The following is a 16,680-nucleotide window of genomic DNA, read 5'->3' as shown; positions in this document are numbered from 1 at the left end:
AATAGGATTTTGTGCATACATCTAGTTGGGCTTATGCCCTTAAGGTCACCTATGGACCACCCAAGAGCTGTCTTGTGTGTCCTTAGCACTTGAATAAGTGCTTCCTCTTCCTGTGAATTTAAAGCAGAGCTTATGATCACTGGAAAAGTGTCACCTTCTCCCAGAAATGCATATTTCAAGGATGGTGGTAATGGCTTGAGCTCGGGTTTAGGAGGTTTTTCCTCTTTTAGAAGAAATTTCAGAGGCTCTTTTATGTCCTCTGTATCCTCTAAATCAGGTTGAACATCTTTAAAGATGTCTTCCAACTCTGATTCGAGACTCTCAGCCATGTTGATCTCTTCTACCAAGGAGTCAATGAGATCAACTTTCATGCAGTCTGTTGATGTGTCTGGGTGCTGCATGGCTTTGACAGCGTTCAATTTGAACTCATCATCATTGACTCTCAGGGTTATTTCCCCCTGTTGGACGTCAATAAGGGATCGTCCAGTTGCTAGGAAGGGTCTTCCTAGAATGAGAGTAGCACTCTTGTGTTCCTCCATTTTCAGCACAACAAAGTCAGTGGGAAAGGAGAATGGCCCAACCCTGACAATCATGTCTTCAATCACACCTGATGGGTATTTAGTGGAGCCATCAGCAAGTTGAAGACATATCCGGGTTGGTTTAACTTCTTCAGTTAAACCAAGCTTTCTGATAGTGGATGCAGGTATTAGGTTGATGCTTGCCCCAAGATCGCATAAAGCTGTCTTGGTGCAATCACCTTCTAATATGCATGGTATCAGAAAACTCCCAGGGTCTTTAAGCTTTTCAGGAAAGCTTTTCAGAATGACTGCACTGCATTCTTCAGTGAGGAGAACTCTTTCTGTTTCTCTCCACTCCTTTTTATGACTCAAGATTTCTTTCATGAACTTGGCATAAGAAGGTATTTGCTCAAGTGCCTCTGCAAATGGAATCTTTATTTCAAGAGTCCTTAGATAATCTGCAAAGCGAGCAAATTGCTTATCCTGCTCTTCCTTCCGGAGTTTTTGAGGATAAGGTATCTTGGCTTTATATTCCTCAACCTTAGTGGTTAAAGAAGCCTTTTTAGAGGGGTTGTTATCAGCACTTGTGTGTGTCTGATCCCTCACTGGCAATTGAGTGCCAGAGTCAGAAGCTGGAGCGACGTTAGACGCCAGCTCACTGTCTGTTCCTGGCGCCTGAACGCCAGAAATGTGCCCATTTTGGGCGTTCAACGCTGGATTCGGCCCCATTTGGGCGTTCAACGCCAGATTCTTGCCCATTTCTGGCGTTGAACGCCAATTCTGCCTTGTTTCTGGCGTTGAACGCCAGTTTTGGGCATGGTCTGGGCGTTCAGCGCCAGCCTCCCACCCATTTTCTGGCGTTTTAGCGCCAGAATTATTTTTCCCTGGGCTCTTACTGTCCTCAGGTGAATCTTTGGTGGGTTGCTCATTTCTTGAATTTTTGATGCCTTGAGGTGGGGTTTTTAATGTTTTCCCACTCCTTAATTGAACTGTTTGGCATTCTTCTGCTATTTGCCTTGATAGCTGCTGCTTTGTTTGCTTAAACTGTTCGTCCATATGTATATTACCACCTCTTAGCTTGATCTTTTACAGCAAATGGAAACAGTAATAGTCTGTAGACATCCTGATCTATTTCCTTATCATGTACTGTGTCAGCAATTTGTAAAAATTGTGCCAGAAACTCTGTAGGTTCTTCCTGTGGAAGACCGGAATATTGGCAGCTTTGCTACACCATGATAATGAGCTGAGGATTCAACTCAAAGCTACTGACTCCAATGGAGGGTATGCAGATGCTACTCCCATATGAAGCAGTAGAGGGGTTAGAATATGACCCCAGAGTCCTCCTGAACTGTTCATTTCCACTTATGTCCATGATAGATAAAGGGATATAACTTGGATTGATTTACCTTTTTATCTATTTATTTATTTATTTATTATTATATTTTTATTATTATTTTTTTTTATGAAAGAGAAAAACACAAAAAAAGACACAAGATTTAAAATTTTTAGATCTAATGCTCCTTGTTTTCGGAAATTTTGGAGGGAAAACACCAAGGAACACCAAACTTAAAATTTTTAGAAAACCACCAAAATTTTCGAAAACCAAAGGGAAATCAACAAGAAAACACCAAACTTAAAGTTTGGCACAAAATTTAATAGAGAAAATATTATTTATGGAAAAGAAGGTTTTGAAAAGAATATAAAAGACTTTAACCCAATTACCAAGAACACAGATTAACGCTCTAGCCAAATGAGTTATGGAAATTTTCGAAAATTTTAAGAAAAATCAACAAGAAAACACCAAACTTAAAGTTTGGCACAGGATTTAATAGAAAAATTATTTTTGAAAAAGGTTTTTAAAAAATATGATAGCCAATTACCATGAACATAAACACCACGTTCTAACTAACAGAGCTATAAATTTAAAGTGTTTTAACAAGGGATAAATAATAAAAGACTCTAAACCAAAAAGAAAGATTTTTTTCCTAATCTAAGCAACAAAATAATCCGTCAGTTGTTCAAACACGAACAATCCCCGGCAACGGCGCCAAAAACTTGGTGCACGAATTGTGAATCACACTTTTCACAACTCGTACCACTGACCAGCAAGTGCACTGGGTCGTCCAAGTAATACCTCACGTGAGTAAGGGTCGAATCCCACAGAGATTGTTGGTTTGAAGCAATCTATGGTTATCTTGTAAATCTTAGTCAGGAAGTTAATTATGTTTATCAGTTGAATTGCGAATAACCAAGAGAGCATAAATTAAAGGTTACTTGTTGTGCAGTAATGGAGAATATGTTGGAGTTTTGGAGATGCTTTGTCTTCTAAATCTCTGCTTTCCTCTGTCTTCTTGTTCACGCACGCACATCCTCCTATGGCAAGCTGTGTGTTGGTGGATCACTGTTGTCAATGGATACCTTCCATCCTTCCAGTGAAAACTACGCTCACGTGCTCTGTCACAGCACGGCTAATCACCGGTTGGTTCTCGATCCGGTTGGAATAGGATTTACTATCCTTTTGCGTCTGTCACTAACGCCCAGCCTTCAGGAGTTTGAAGCTCGTCACAGTCATTCAATCCTTGAATCCTACTTGGAATACCACAGACAAGGTTTAGACTTTCCGGATTCTCATGAATGCCGCCATCAGTTCTAGCTTATACCACGGAGATTCTGATTAAGGAATCTAAGAGATACTCATTCAATCGGATATAGAACGGAGGTGGTTGTCAGGCACACGTTCGTGATTTGAGGAAGGTGATGAGTGTCACAGATCATCACCTCCATCACAGTTAAGCGCGAATGAACATCTTAGATAGGAACAAGCGTGTTTGAATGGAAAACAGAAATACTTGCATTAATTCATCGAGACACAGCAGAGCTTCTCACCCCCCAACAATGGGGTTTAGAGACTCATTCCGTCAGAGAATACAAAGTTTAGATCTAAAATGTCATGAGCTACAAAATAAGTCTCTAAAAGTTGTTTAAATACTAAACTAGTAGCCTAGGGTTACAAAATATGAGTAAACTATGATGGATGATGCAGAGATCCACTTCTGGGGCCCACTTGGTGTGTGCTGGGCTGAGACTTAAGTCATTCACGTGCAGAGGCCATTTGTGGAGTTGAACGCCAGTTTTTGTGCCAGTTTGGGCGTTCAACTCCAGCTTTTGATCCTATTCTGGCGCTGGACGCCAGAATTGGGCAGAGAACTGGCGTTGAACGCCAGTTTACGTCGTCTATCCTTGTGCAAAGTATGAACTATTATATATTGATGGAAAGCCCTGGATGTCTACCTTCCAACGCAATTGGAAGCATGCCATTTCGAGTTCTGTAGCTCCAGAAATTCCACTTTGAGTGCAGGGAGGTCAGAATCCAACAGCATCAGCAGTCCTTTTTCAGCCTGAATCAGATTTTTGCTCAGCTCCTTCAATTTCAGCCAGAAAAATACCTGAAATTACAGAAAAACACACAACTCATAGTAAAGTCCAGAAATATGAATTTTTCCTAAAAACTAATGAGAATAGACTAAAAACCAACTAAAACATACTCAAAACTATATGAAATTAACCCCAAAAAGCGTATAAAATATCCGCTCATCAGTACGCATGGGTCTTGTGTACGCATCATTCAAAATTCACACGTACGCATGGTAGATGTGTACGCATGACCCCAATCTCGAACCTCACTTAAAATGGCACATGACTCACGATTTCAGGCCAATTTTGGGCCCAATCCAACTCATTTCTGGAGCATTTGAAGCATGGATCATGAAGGGATCAATCAACTAGTATAGTTTTAATCTTAGATTATAGTTTAGGTGATTCTAGAGAGAGAAGCTCCAACTTCTCTCTAGTATTTTAGGATTTTTAGGATTTCTTAGTTTAATTTCTCCTTAGTTTTAGGTTTTAATCTTATTTTAGTTTAGTCTTCTTTATGTTTTCTTGTTTTATTATCTTATTTTGCCTAATTTCTCTTGTTAATTTCTCTATTTTGCTACTCTTTAGTTTTGAACTCTTGTTGAATTTTCAATTATTCTCTTTATTTTTCTTTATTGATGCTTGTTTGAGTTGTTATTATTATTTTTCTTGCATTGAGTAGTTGTAAATTTTATTAATTTATGCAATTGATAATACTTTTTTTATGCCTACCAAGTGTTTGATAAAATGTCTCTTTTAATTTTTGAGTAGAATTTTGCATTCTTGGCTTGGGGTGGTAACTTAGATGACCTTGAGTTACTAATATCCAACTTGATTGATAATTTAGAGATTTTAGTTAATCTTTTGCTAATTCAATCAGAAAGTTGATTAGGACTTATGGATTAAAATTAATTAAGCCTGATTGACTTTCCTCACTGTTTAAAAAGTTGACAAATTGGGTTTGCTCTTTGTAATTATCATGTTATGGTTAGTGACGAGAATAGTGATCCTTAACCATTATCTCTTACCAAGATCTTTCTTAGTTAATTTCCTTAATTACTTTTAGTTTAAGTCCCTTTGTCTTTTGCTTATTACATTGCTTCTTTAATTTCTTATTATTTAAGTTCTTGGTTATTGATCTTCAAACCCCCTTTTTCTCATAACCAATGATATACACACCTCACTGCAATTCCTTTGAGGGACAACCCGGGATTTAAAACTCCTGGTTATTTAATTTGAGTTATGACAATTTTTCTAAACTTTGATTTGGGCCATTTGTTGGTTTGGAACTATACTTGCAACGAAATTTGATTTTAATAACTTGTAAAATTTATAACTGACATTTAGCCTGCATCACCTCCTTCCATGCTTGTCCCTATGTGACCTTCTCTTATATGGGCTTTTCATTATTCTCTATTTCCACGGGTTGATGATCTTCAAGAATGTCAGTGAGTAACCCTTCTTTGATGGTTTCTTCCACTAACACATCAATTATATCAACTTTCATGCAATTCTCCATCTCACTAGGATATTGCATGGTCTTGAAGACATTGAAGCTCAATTTTTCATCATGGACCCTTAGTGTTAACTCTCCCTTTTGAATATTTATGAGTGCGCATCCAGTGGCTAGGAAAGGTCTCCCTAGAATGATAGAGGCACCAATACTCTCTTCCATGTCAAGAATAACAAAATCTGCAGGGAAGATAAAATCTCCTACTTTAACTATCATATTCTCCACCACTCCATGAGGGAGCTTTATTGACTGGTCAGCTAGTTGGGGAGATATTCTTATGGGTTTGACTTCCTCTATTTACATTTTCTTCATCATGGATAGTGGCATTAGGTTGATGCTTGCTCCTAGGTCACATAGTACTTTCCTAATAGTGATGTCTCTAATAGTGCATGGGATTTGGAAACTCCCTAGATCCTTTAATTTCTGAGGTAACTTCCTTTCAATAATGACACTACATTCCTTAGTGAGGACTACAGTTTCATCTTCCTTGAGAGTCTTCTTGGTTAGTAAGTCCTTCATAAATTTTGCATAAAAAGGCATTTGTTCCAAGGCCTCTGCTAATGGAATGTTGATTTGTAATTTCTTAAATATCTCCATAGAACTTGAAATATTATTGTTGTTGAGCCTCTTTTTGCACCCTTTGTGGGAATGGAATCCTAGGAGCATATGTCCTTTCCCTATTGACTTCTCTTGGGGCTTGAGGTGGGGGAGTGTGAACTTTTTCTTGGTGCTTGTTCTCTTTCTTTGATGGCTCTTCATCTCCCTTGCTTATTGTGAGTTCCTTGCTAACTACCTTTTCACTCATCAGATTAATGACCTTGTACTCCTCTTTAGAATTAGGAATTGTATCACTTGGTAAGGCATTTGGGGGTCTTTTTGCCATTTGTTTTGCTATTTGTCCCACTTGTACTTCCAAATTTTTTATTGAGGCCTCCTGATTCTTGAAATTAGCCTTTGTCTCCATCATAAACTCCTTAGTTTGTTGAGCGAACGTGAATGTTGACTTAGCCAAATTTTCCAAGGAAACTTCAGCAGAGGACTTTTGATGGCCTTTTGCTTGTGTTGACGATGCTCCTTGTTGGTATGGAGTATTGAAATTCCTCTGTCCTTTATTTTTCCAACCAAAATATGAATGGTTCCTCCAACCTGGATTATATGTTTTAGAGAAAGGATCATTTTATGGATTCTTTGAGAAGTTGCCTATGAAATTTACTTGCTCCTAGGAAGCTTGGTCATTGTTGATTAGTTCACATTCTTTATCTTGATGGCCTCCTCCATACAAGTTACATGTAGTGGCTTGTGCCCTTATGGCTGAAACTTGCATACTACCAATTTACTTAGTAAGTGAACTAAGTTGTTGAGACATGGCTTTATTCTGAGCCAGTAGAGTATCGAAAGTGTCTAGCTCCATAACCCGTTTCTTTATTGTCCTTTCACTGCTATATATGTAGTGGTTATTAGACACTGTCTCTATTAATTCTAAAGCCTCTTTGGTTGTCTTCTGATGCAAGGATCCTCCAGTTGAGGAATCAATTAAGGTCTTAGAGGCTTGAGACATTCCATCATAGAATGTTTGGAGTTGTAGCCACTCAGGAAATGCATGATAAGGGCATTTTTTTAAAGTATCTCCTTATATATTTTTCATGCTTCATAAAGAGACTTTTCCTCCTTCTGAGTGAATGTATAAATTTCATTCTTCAATCTTGCTAGCTTTTGAGGGGGGAAGTACTTTGTCAGGAACTTGTTCACCATGTTATCCTAAGTTGCTATACTCCCCAAGGGTTGAGTGGAGCCATTGTTTGGCTCTATTCCTTAGGTCGAATGGGAACAACCTCAACCTTATAGCTTCTTGAGAAACCACATTGCTCTTGACCGAGTCACATATTTGCAAGAAACTAGATATGTGCACATTCGGATCCTCTTGCAGATTGCCATTGAATTGGTCATGCTGTGCCAACTGGATGAGGTAAGGCTTCAACTCAAAATCATTAGCCTCAATAGCAGGCCTTACTATGTTGCTCCCACAACTATCATTAATCCTCGGATATGTGTATATTAAGGCTTGTACCCTCCTATGTTGCTCCCACAGCTATCATTAAAGGCTTCATCACCCACTAATGACACTCGAGTGGTGATGAAATTCCTCCAAAAATACATATTCATCAGATTCAGAGTCCCAACGGCATTGATTAGTGATAGAAGCAGTCATTTATGTAATAAGCAACTCGACTCCATCCTACACCGTTATGGCGCTCGCCACAGAGTGGCAACTCCCTATCATCCATAGATAAATGGACAAGCTGAAGTCTCTAACAGGGAGCTCAAAAGAATTTTGGAAAGAACAGTGAGAACCTCCAGGAAGAACTGGGCAAGAAAGCATGATGATGCACTTTGGGCGTATAGAACAGCTTTCAAGACCCCTATTAGGATGTCACCCTACCAACTGGTCTATGGCAAAGAATGTCATTTACCGGTGGAACTCGAACACAGGGCCTACTAGAAAACCCGATTCCTCAACTTCGATGCCAAGGCTACCGGAGAAAAAAGGCTACTCCAGCTAAATAAGTTGGATGAATTCGACAAGCTGTATTTAACAATTCTAACCTTTACAAGGAGAGGGCCAAGAAATTGCACGATAAAAAGATCTCTTCGAGAGTCTTCGAGCCTGGCCAGAAGGTTTTACTCTTCAATTCCAAACTCAAGCTCTTCCCTGGAAAGCTGAAGTCATGATAGACGGGACCTTTTGAGGTCACTAATGTATCACCTTATGGTCATATAGAGCTCCAAGACAAACACTCTGATAAAAGATTTACAGTGAATAGACAGAGAGTCAAGCATTACCTAGGGGATAATCTTGAGCAAGATATGTCTATATTGCTGCTGACATGATAGCAGTCAAGTCAAGCTATTGACGATAAAGAAGCGCTTCTTGGGAGGAAACCCAACCATAAGTAGTGTATTACTATTTTATTTTTTTATTTATTCTCATTCAAATTCATTTTCAGTTCATTTCCTATTAATTTTCATAGTTTTCTTTTGCTTTTTAATGTTTGTGATCATGCGCATCACTTAGAATAGAGACAGAGATATTGAGAATTGAAAACGAAACACCCTGGGGAGAACCCCTTGCTAGCGTTGAACACCAGGCAAGGAGGAAGCTGGGTGTTCAATGCCTAATAAGGAGAGAAGAACTGGTGTTGAACGCCAGAGAAGGATCACTCTAGGCATCCAACTCCCATTAAGAAGAATTCCTGGCATTGAATGTAACAACCCCATTTTTTGAGTACGCAAGATCTTTTCTGAAGGCACGGATTTCTCCGGAAGATCACTAAAGGGAACACCTCTGATGTATCATCAAGCATCTCAATCCTCATTATCATTATGTCATCCTTAAGCCAGAAGCTCCTCTGAGGCAAGCTCGATAACGCAATCACGAAGAACCTAGTTTTTAAACTGTATCGGTTAGGAATTTTTATTCTAGTTTTCGTAAATAGTCTTTGTTTGATGAACTGGACTTGATTCATGAGAGAAGAGAGATAATAGTATAATATTATCATTATATTATTATTAGAAGATGCTTGAATGATATTATAAGGTTACCTGGTTTGTTTTAGTTAAAAACAGGAAATCGGTTTAACCGGGTTCACAGTTTACTGGTGCAGCTTAGCACCAACACTCTCTAATGACTTTAGCAATGCTAATGCCTCATCATACATGTTCTATTCTCATATTAAATATGTTACTAGTGTCATTTATACTAGTAGAATAGAAAAGAATTTTTAGAGATATTTTTAAGAATGTTCCGATACATCTAGTTTTAGTAGTTATACACTTGAGATATTTTAATATTATTTTAATCCACGTCCAAGCAAACAAATCTCAACTCACCCCACACCCCCAGGACCTCCAAGGCTATCTCATTTGATCCTTGTGGCCAAAAATAGATAGAGAGAAAAAGAGAGAAAAGTTCCTAGTTCCAAATCTTCAAAGCTTGATTTCTTCAAAACTAAAACTCAAATCAAAATTCCAATCCAATCAAAATGATCATCCCTTCTTTCTCTACATAACCATATAACATATCAAGGCAGGAAATAAGATAAGATGGCTGTCTCCCTCCCTCTTCAATTCAGTTTTCAAGGAAAACCATGCTAAACATGTGTTTTCTTGATGTTCTTCCTTAGATCACTTGCTTAGCTTGACTTGTGAGCCAAGAATATTTAATTCCTAACATGTTGACTAAGGTTTGGTCAGTTGAGATTTTATGGATTCAAAGTTGTTCTTGATGTATTTTAGGAGGAAAACGTGCAAAAAGAACACCTAAAAGCATAACCAGATTTGAGGCAGCAAATCAAGGTAGGGTTTGGTAAAATTTTAATCTTGATTAATTGTGTTTGAGTTGTGTGATTATGATATGGTTTGGTTATGCTTGAAATTGATTGTTTAAATGAGTGATTCTTGTTGAAATTTTGGTGAAAATTTGATAAAATTTGATGATATTCAAGCTATGAATGCATGTTCTTGTGGCTGCTGGAATTTTAAACCCTAACCTTTAAATTGGGGTTTATTTTGTGTTGAAATCAAGTGAAAAAGATGGGGTTTTAGTGGCTGCTAATTTATTATGAATTATGGTAAAAATCGGTTACTGAAAAGATTGAAAACCAGGTAAAAACAAAGAAAGAATCTAAAGAGTTTACGAAGAATATGAAGAACACTTTTAGTGTGGTGAAGAACAATCAAGAACACCTTTTTGATCCATAAAAGGGGAAAGAAGTAAATATTTTGGTGTTTGGAGGGTTATTTTGTAATTTCTAAAAATTAGGGTGGTTAAAGTAGAAATATTAAAAGTTACAGGTGGTAAAAAGTAAATTTTAAAGATTAAAAGGTAAAAAGGGGTAATTTTTGAAAATATATTAATAAAATATTAAATAATAATAAAATATTAAATAATAATATTTTATTATAAATAATAAAATATTACAGAAAAGGCATTTTTTCGTAAAAGCTTTAGAAAGACAACTTTAAGCATAGAATCTCATAGTTACCTTCATAAAACACTTAGGGAGTGGTAATAATATATTAGTGAGGCAAAGATAAAGGAAAGTTAAAAATTTAAAGAAGAGATGAAAATCGAGGAACAAGTCTGTAAAGTTTTAATGACAGAATCGAATAGAGATTAGCGAACGAACTAGGAGCAACATAGTTAGTTCTTAAGTTACACCTAGGGTTAGGTATAATATGAAAAGTTAAATTGTTTCAGTATAGACTTAATGGACCTATATTTGGGACAGGATAACTATTCATACCGAAATTTACATAAGTTATAAATACATACGTTAAACAGAGAAAGCAGAGCAAAGTAAAGAGACAAAGAGAAAAGAGTACTCAGAGCAGAATAATGAGACAAAGAGAAAAAGGAAACAGAGTGGAGTAAAGAGACAAAGAGAAAGGGGAACCAGAGCAAAGTAAAGAGATAAAGTGAAAAGAGTAATCAGAGTTGAATAAAGAGACAAAAAGTAAAGATGTAATTAAGAGAAGAATGAAGGAGTGATGCTTAAGCAGTAGTAACAACAAAGATAATGTATCAATTAAAGAATATGTTTATAAAGAAAGTTATTGGTCTACCACAAAAGAGCAGAGTGATATTAGTTTGATTTCTGCCACAGTAGAGTAGAAAGTTCTTTGTCTACCACATTCGAGCAGATATTGCCTATTTGCTTGATTTCTGCCACAGTAGAGCAGAAAGTTCTTAGTCTGCCACAGTAGAGCAAATATTGCCTGTTTGTTTGATCTTGCCACAGTAGAGCAGATACTGCCATAGTAGAGCAGAGGCTACCACAGAAGAGTAGCTATTTATTTGTACACGGGTTAGAAAATTATTTCTGGAATAACGTGGATTCATGATTGGATAATGTTGGGATTCGGGTAGACAACCGACACATGAGCTCATGGCCTACATAGGACAGACATGCATCACACTTGGTTGTGCATTGATGCCAGGGCATTTTGGCCAGTTTCACTAACCTTTTCTTTACTGTTTTTAGGTTAGTTTCATGCATTTCTTTAGGAAATAAGCTAGTTTTGGGTAAATATTCACTTATGCCTTGACTCAAGCATACATTGTGAATTTTACATAATTTCATGAGGATTTTGCATAAGTTTAGTGACAAATATTATGTTGCATTACTCATGACTTGGACTAGAGCTTTGATGCACTTTGTTGCTTTATTTCAGGACCAAAAGGAAGCAAGAAAAGGGGAGGTAACTTGCAAGATTAATGAGAAAAGTGATTGCCAATAACACTCTCAAAAAGCCATCAATGCCCACGTTAGAGAGTCACGTTAACCAAGTTAACGTGAACTCTAACGTGGAGAAAAGAAGTTGAGCCAACGTTAGTGACACTCAACATTGTCACTAACGTTGGCAATTACTCATAAGTGGCCACGTTAACCTAGTTAACGTGGCCTCTAACGTTAAAGGGGGAGAGAGAAGCCAACGTTAGTGACACTCAACATTGTCACTAACGTTGGCCTATGGTGCAAAGTACCACGTTAACTCCCACGTTAACTTGGTTAACGTGGGAACTAACGTAGAGGATGAAGAGTTGTCGACAACGTTAGTGACACTCAACATTGTCACTAACGTTGAAGCAACCACACAACCCCCAAGAGTCACGTTAACTTCCACGTTAACTTGGTTAACGTGGAAGCTAACGATGAGAAATGAAGGATGAGCCAACGTTAGTGACACTCAACATTGTCACTAACGTTGGGATGGCTAAAAGATGGCCACGTTAGAAGCCACGTTAACCTAGTTAACGTGGACTCCAACGTGAGACCTAGGGGCACATTGGAACGTTAGTGACAATGTTGAATGTCACTAATGTTCTCGAAGGATGGCAAAGGCCACGTTAGAAGCCACGTTAACCTAGTTAACGTAAACTTTAACGTGAAGCAAGAAGGGGCACACTGGAACGTTAGTGACAATGTTGAGTGTCACTAATGTTCTCGAAGGTTGACAAGGCAACGTTAAAAGCCACGTTAACCTAGTTAACGTGGGTTTTAACGTGAGGCAAAGGGGTGCATTGGAACGTTAGTGACAATGTTAAGTGTCACTAACGTTCCCGAACTTAGACTTTCACTAAATGATTAACACTCCTTACGCCCTGAGCTTAAGTCTCTGCCCACTTCGCACTTTCTCTCTGCAAGTAAAGCCAAGCCCAAATAAAGAAAGAAACTGCTTCAAACTCAAGATCCAAAGGCCCAAGACTTGAAGAGTAAACTAGAAGCTGAGAAGAGTAGTATATATAGGAGTAGCTTTGAATTGTAAAAAAAGGGCTGGAAGCTGGGAAATAGGAGAACTACTCTCTGTATTTTACTTTCTTTGTAATTTCTAGTTTTATGATGTATTCTCCATCTTTGTTTTCATTTTCAAGAGCTATGAACAACTAAACCCCTTTCATTGGGTTAGGGAGCTCTGTTGTAATTTGATGGATCAATACTAATCTTCATTATTCTTCTTCTATCTTTCCTCTTGATTTTACTTGAAAGCTTTCGATCTTCATCCAATTGAGTAGTTATCTTGGAAGAGAAGCTATTCAAACTTGGATCTCTTTTGAACCTTGGAAGAGGAATGAAGAGATCAAGCTAGAAATGCTTTCTCATGCTGGACCAAATTGGGTTTGGATGGGTATGTGACTATAACCCTCTCAATACTTGGTTTGGGAAATGCATGTGGTATAATCAGTGACCATACTTCATCTCTTCTCATGAGCAATTGACCAAGGAATTGGCTATTGATCAAGATTTGAGAGATTGAATTGCAAGAAATTGTAATTCAATCACTTAAGATTGCCAAGGAGATCAATGAGTGCATTGATTGAGGAAGAGATGAAAATGAACTTGATCCGGAGAATTGCAACATCTCCTAAGCCCAATGAACTCCCCATCTCTGATCTTACCCATTCTCTTTAATTTTTGCCATTTACTTTTATGAGCAAATCCCCCACTCCCATTTACAATTCTGCAATTTATTTTCAGTCATTTACTTCCAGTCCTTTAATTCTAGCATTTACTTTTCTGTTATTTACATTCCCGCCATTTTATTTTCTGTAACTCTCAACCCAAATCCTAGATTCGCTCAACTAGAACATTCTTCTAATTAAAGTTGCTTGATCAATCAATTCCTGTGGGATTCGACCTCACTCTATTGTGAGTTTTTACTTGACGACAACTTTGGTACACTTGCCGAAGGGAGATTTGTTGAGAGACAAGTTTTCCGTGCATCAAGTTTATGGCACCGTTGCCGGGGATTGATTGTGCATCAACAATGATTAGATTGGAAGATCACTAGATTGAGCATTTTATTTTGTGAATTTCATTTTCTGTTTGAGTGATTTACTTTTTGTTTTAGTTAAACTTCTTCCCTTCTTCCCCTACTCTTTTGTTTTTCTTTGTTATTTTCAATTCTGTTTGCTAACCCACTAACTGTTTGATATATTGCATCACCCACAACTAACAGCAATTCTGACACAAATACTGTTTGCACCTATTTTCTCTGCTTGTACTTGTTGGTTGTATGACAGGGAGAAGAAGCGGGGCTTCAACTTCCTTTGATTCTGAACCGGAGAGAACCTTCCTTAGACTAAGGAGGGAGGCAAAAGAAAAACGAGTAGTTGGTGCTGAAGAAGAGGAGGAACAGTTTGAGGAATACTTTGAACCAAACATGGAAGAAAACATGGAAAATCATCATGAAGAAGAGACTCACAACCATGGCAGAGGAGGTGGAGCAAATCATGCTGGGGAGGATAGAAGAGTTTTGGGCTCTTACATTAATCCAAACCCAGGCAATTGTGGAAGTAGCATCCAAAAGCCAACAATCCATGCCAACAACTTTGAACTTAAACCACAGCTCATCACCCTTGTTCAGAACAACTGTTCGTTTGGAGGAGGTGTTCAAGAAGACCCCAATCAACATTTGACCACCTTCCTGAGAATATGTGACACAGTGAAATCTAATGGTGTTCATCCTGACGCCTATAGACTGCTCTTATTTCCCTTCTCACTCAGAGACAAGGCAGCCAAGTGGCTGGAATCCTTCCCAAGGGAGAGCTTGACAACTTGGGAGGATGTGGTGAACAAATTCTTAGCAAGATTCTACCCTCCTCAATGAATCAATAGGCTGAGAGCTGAGGTTCAAACCTTCAAGCAACAAGATGGTGAGACTCTGTATGAAGCATGGGAGAGGTTCAAAGACTTAACAAGGAGGTGTCCACCTTACATGTTCAATGAATGGGTCCAGCTGCACATTTTCTATGAAGGGCTCTCTTATGAGTCAAAGAAGGCAGTAGACCATTCATCTGGAGGATCCTTGAACAAGAAGAAGACCATTGAGGAAGCCATAGATGTTATTGAAATAGTAGCAGAAAATGACTACTTCTATGAAAGAGGGAACACAAGAGGAGTGATGGAGCTAAACAATGTAGATGCTCTGTTGGCCCAAAACAAGCTCATTACCCAGCAGCTGGCTGACCTCACCAAGAAGATGGAGAGGAACCAAGTAGCAGCAATCTCCACTTCATCAACAACACAAGAAGGAGTAAACGAAGAAGCAGAGGGGAGTCAAGAGCAAGCCAACTACATTGGGAATTCACCAAGGAAAAACTATGACCCATACTCCAAGACTTACAATCCTGGATGGAGAAATTACCCGAACTTTGGGTGGGGAAGTGAGCAAGATCAAAACCCAGACCAGAGACGTTACAACTCCAACAACAATGCAGCTCACCAGCAATTCACCCAGAGGACATCTCAACACCCCCAAAACAACACTTCTCCACATACTTATCAAAACCAAAACAGCACAGCTACTCCGAACCACTCATCAATTGATGACAAGCTCTCTAAGATTGAAGCCTTACTTGAAGGAATATGCCAAGAGATTCAAGAAAATAAGGTGTTCAAAGAGGAGGTGCGAGCCAATATTAAGAACCAGGGAGAGACCATTAGGAAGCTGGAATTCCAGGTGGGATATTTAGCTGAGAAGATTCCCAAACCTACTGATAGCTTCCCAAGTGACACGGAGAAAAACCCCAAGGGAGAAGCAAAGAAAGTAACATGGGAAGATTGCAAAATGGTCACTACAAGTGATCAAGAGATTGAAGACAAGCAAGGCAAAATGCGCAAACAACCTGAAGACAACTCAACAAAGGAGGAGGATAGAAAGCACAAAGAACCAGAAATCTCACAACAAGAGCTGCTGAAGCTCTATGCACCATTCCCTCAACTGCTAAATGGTGCTGTGGGAAAAAGAATATACTCAAGGTTCCTAGACTTGTTTGCATCTCTGCATGTGAACATACCATTCATCAAGGCAATTCAACAAATGCCTGCATTCATCAAGTATATGAAGGAACTTCTTCCGAGAAAAAGCTCACTCAAGGGAGGGCAGACTATAGTGATGAACAAGGAATGTAGTGCCCTTATTCAACCTGAGTTGCCTACAAAAAGAAGAGACCCAGGAAGTTTTCATATCCCTTGTGCCATAGGTGAGACTATGTTCGATAGAGCACTATGTGATTTGGGGGCCAGCATCAACTTACTGCCTTTATCCCTGGTGAAGAGGCTGCAGATTAATGAGATAATGCCCACAGATGTAATCATCATACTGGCTGACAAAACTCAAAAACAAGCAATAGGAGTGGTGGAAAATGTGTTGCTAAAGGTTGGGAAGTACTTTCTCCCAACAGATTTTGTCATTCTGGACATGGAAGAGAGTCACACTCACCCAATCATATTGGGAAGACCATTCCTAGCTACGGCCAGAGCACTTATCGATGTAGAGAAAGGGGAGCTAATATCGAGAATTCATGATGAACGACTCAGCTTCAATGTCTTCAACTTCTCACAAGAAACAGATCAAGAGGACAAGGAACTAAGCACAAACGATAAGGAGACACTGAAGGAGGAAACAAGCACTGAAGCACAGCCAGTTCATTCTGAAACCCCCTCAATTGATAAACAAGGAAAACAGCAATTGCCACAGCTCAAAGAAAAGTTGGAGGAACCCAAACCTCTAGAGGCAGGTGAAGACAGCATCACAACTCCTTGGAGAAAAGAGGTCACCAAGGGGAAGGCAACCTCAAAAGAAACAAAGAAGAAGGTACCAAGGAGATGGAAGAACAAGAAGATCCCTACGGAAGATTTCTCTCCAAGGGATAGAGTTGTCTCATCTTACTTC

General features: G+C 38.7%; 2 non-coding genes across 2 annotated transcripts; one reads left to right on the top strand and one right to left on the bottom strand.

Moving 5' to 3' along the window:
• Nucleotides 1–7,040: 7,040 nt before the first annotated feature.
• On the top strand, nucleotides 7,041–7,149 carry LOC112731730 (small nucleolar RNA R71). Its single transcript, XR_003167494.1, has one exon. It is a non-coding gene; the product is annotated as a small nucleolar RNA R71 (small nucleolar RNA).
• Nucleotides 7,150–14,619: 7,470 nt separating this feature from the next.
• Nucleotides 14,620–14,723, bottom strand: LOC112731863 (small nucleolar RNA R71). Its single transcript, XR_003167617.1, has one exon. It is a non-coding gene; the product is annotated as a small nucleolar RNA R71 (small nucleolar RNA).
• Between the last annotated feature and the right edge of the window lie 1,957 nt (nucleotides 14,724–16,680).

The sequence above is a fragment of the Arachis hypogaea genome, chromosome 12 (assembly GCF_003086295.3).
Source record: "Arachis hypogaea cultivar Tifrunner chromosome 12, arahy.Tifrunner.gnm2.J5K5, whole genome shotgun sequence".
Lineage (NCBI taxonomy): Eukaryota > Viridiplantae > Streptophyta > Magnoliopsida > Fabales > Fabaceae > Arachis > Arachis hypogaea.
This window is presented reverse-complemented; position numbering and strand designations above follow the sequence as displayed.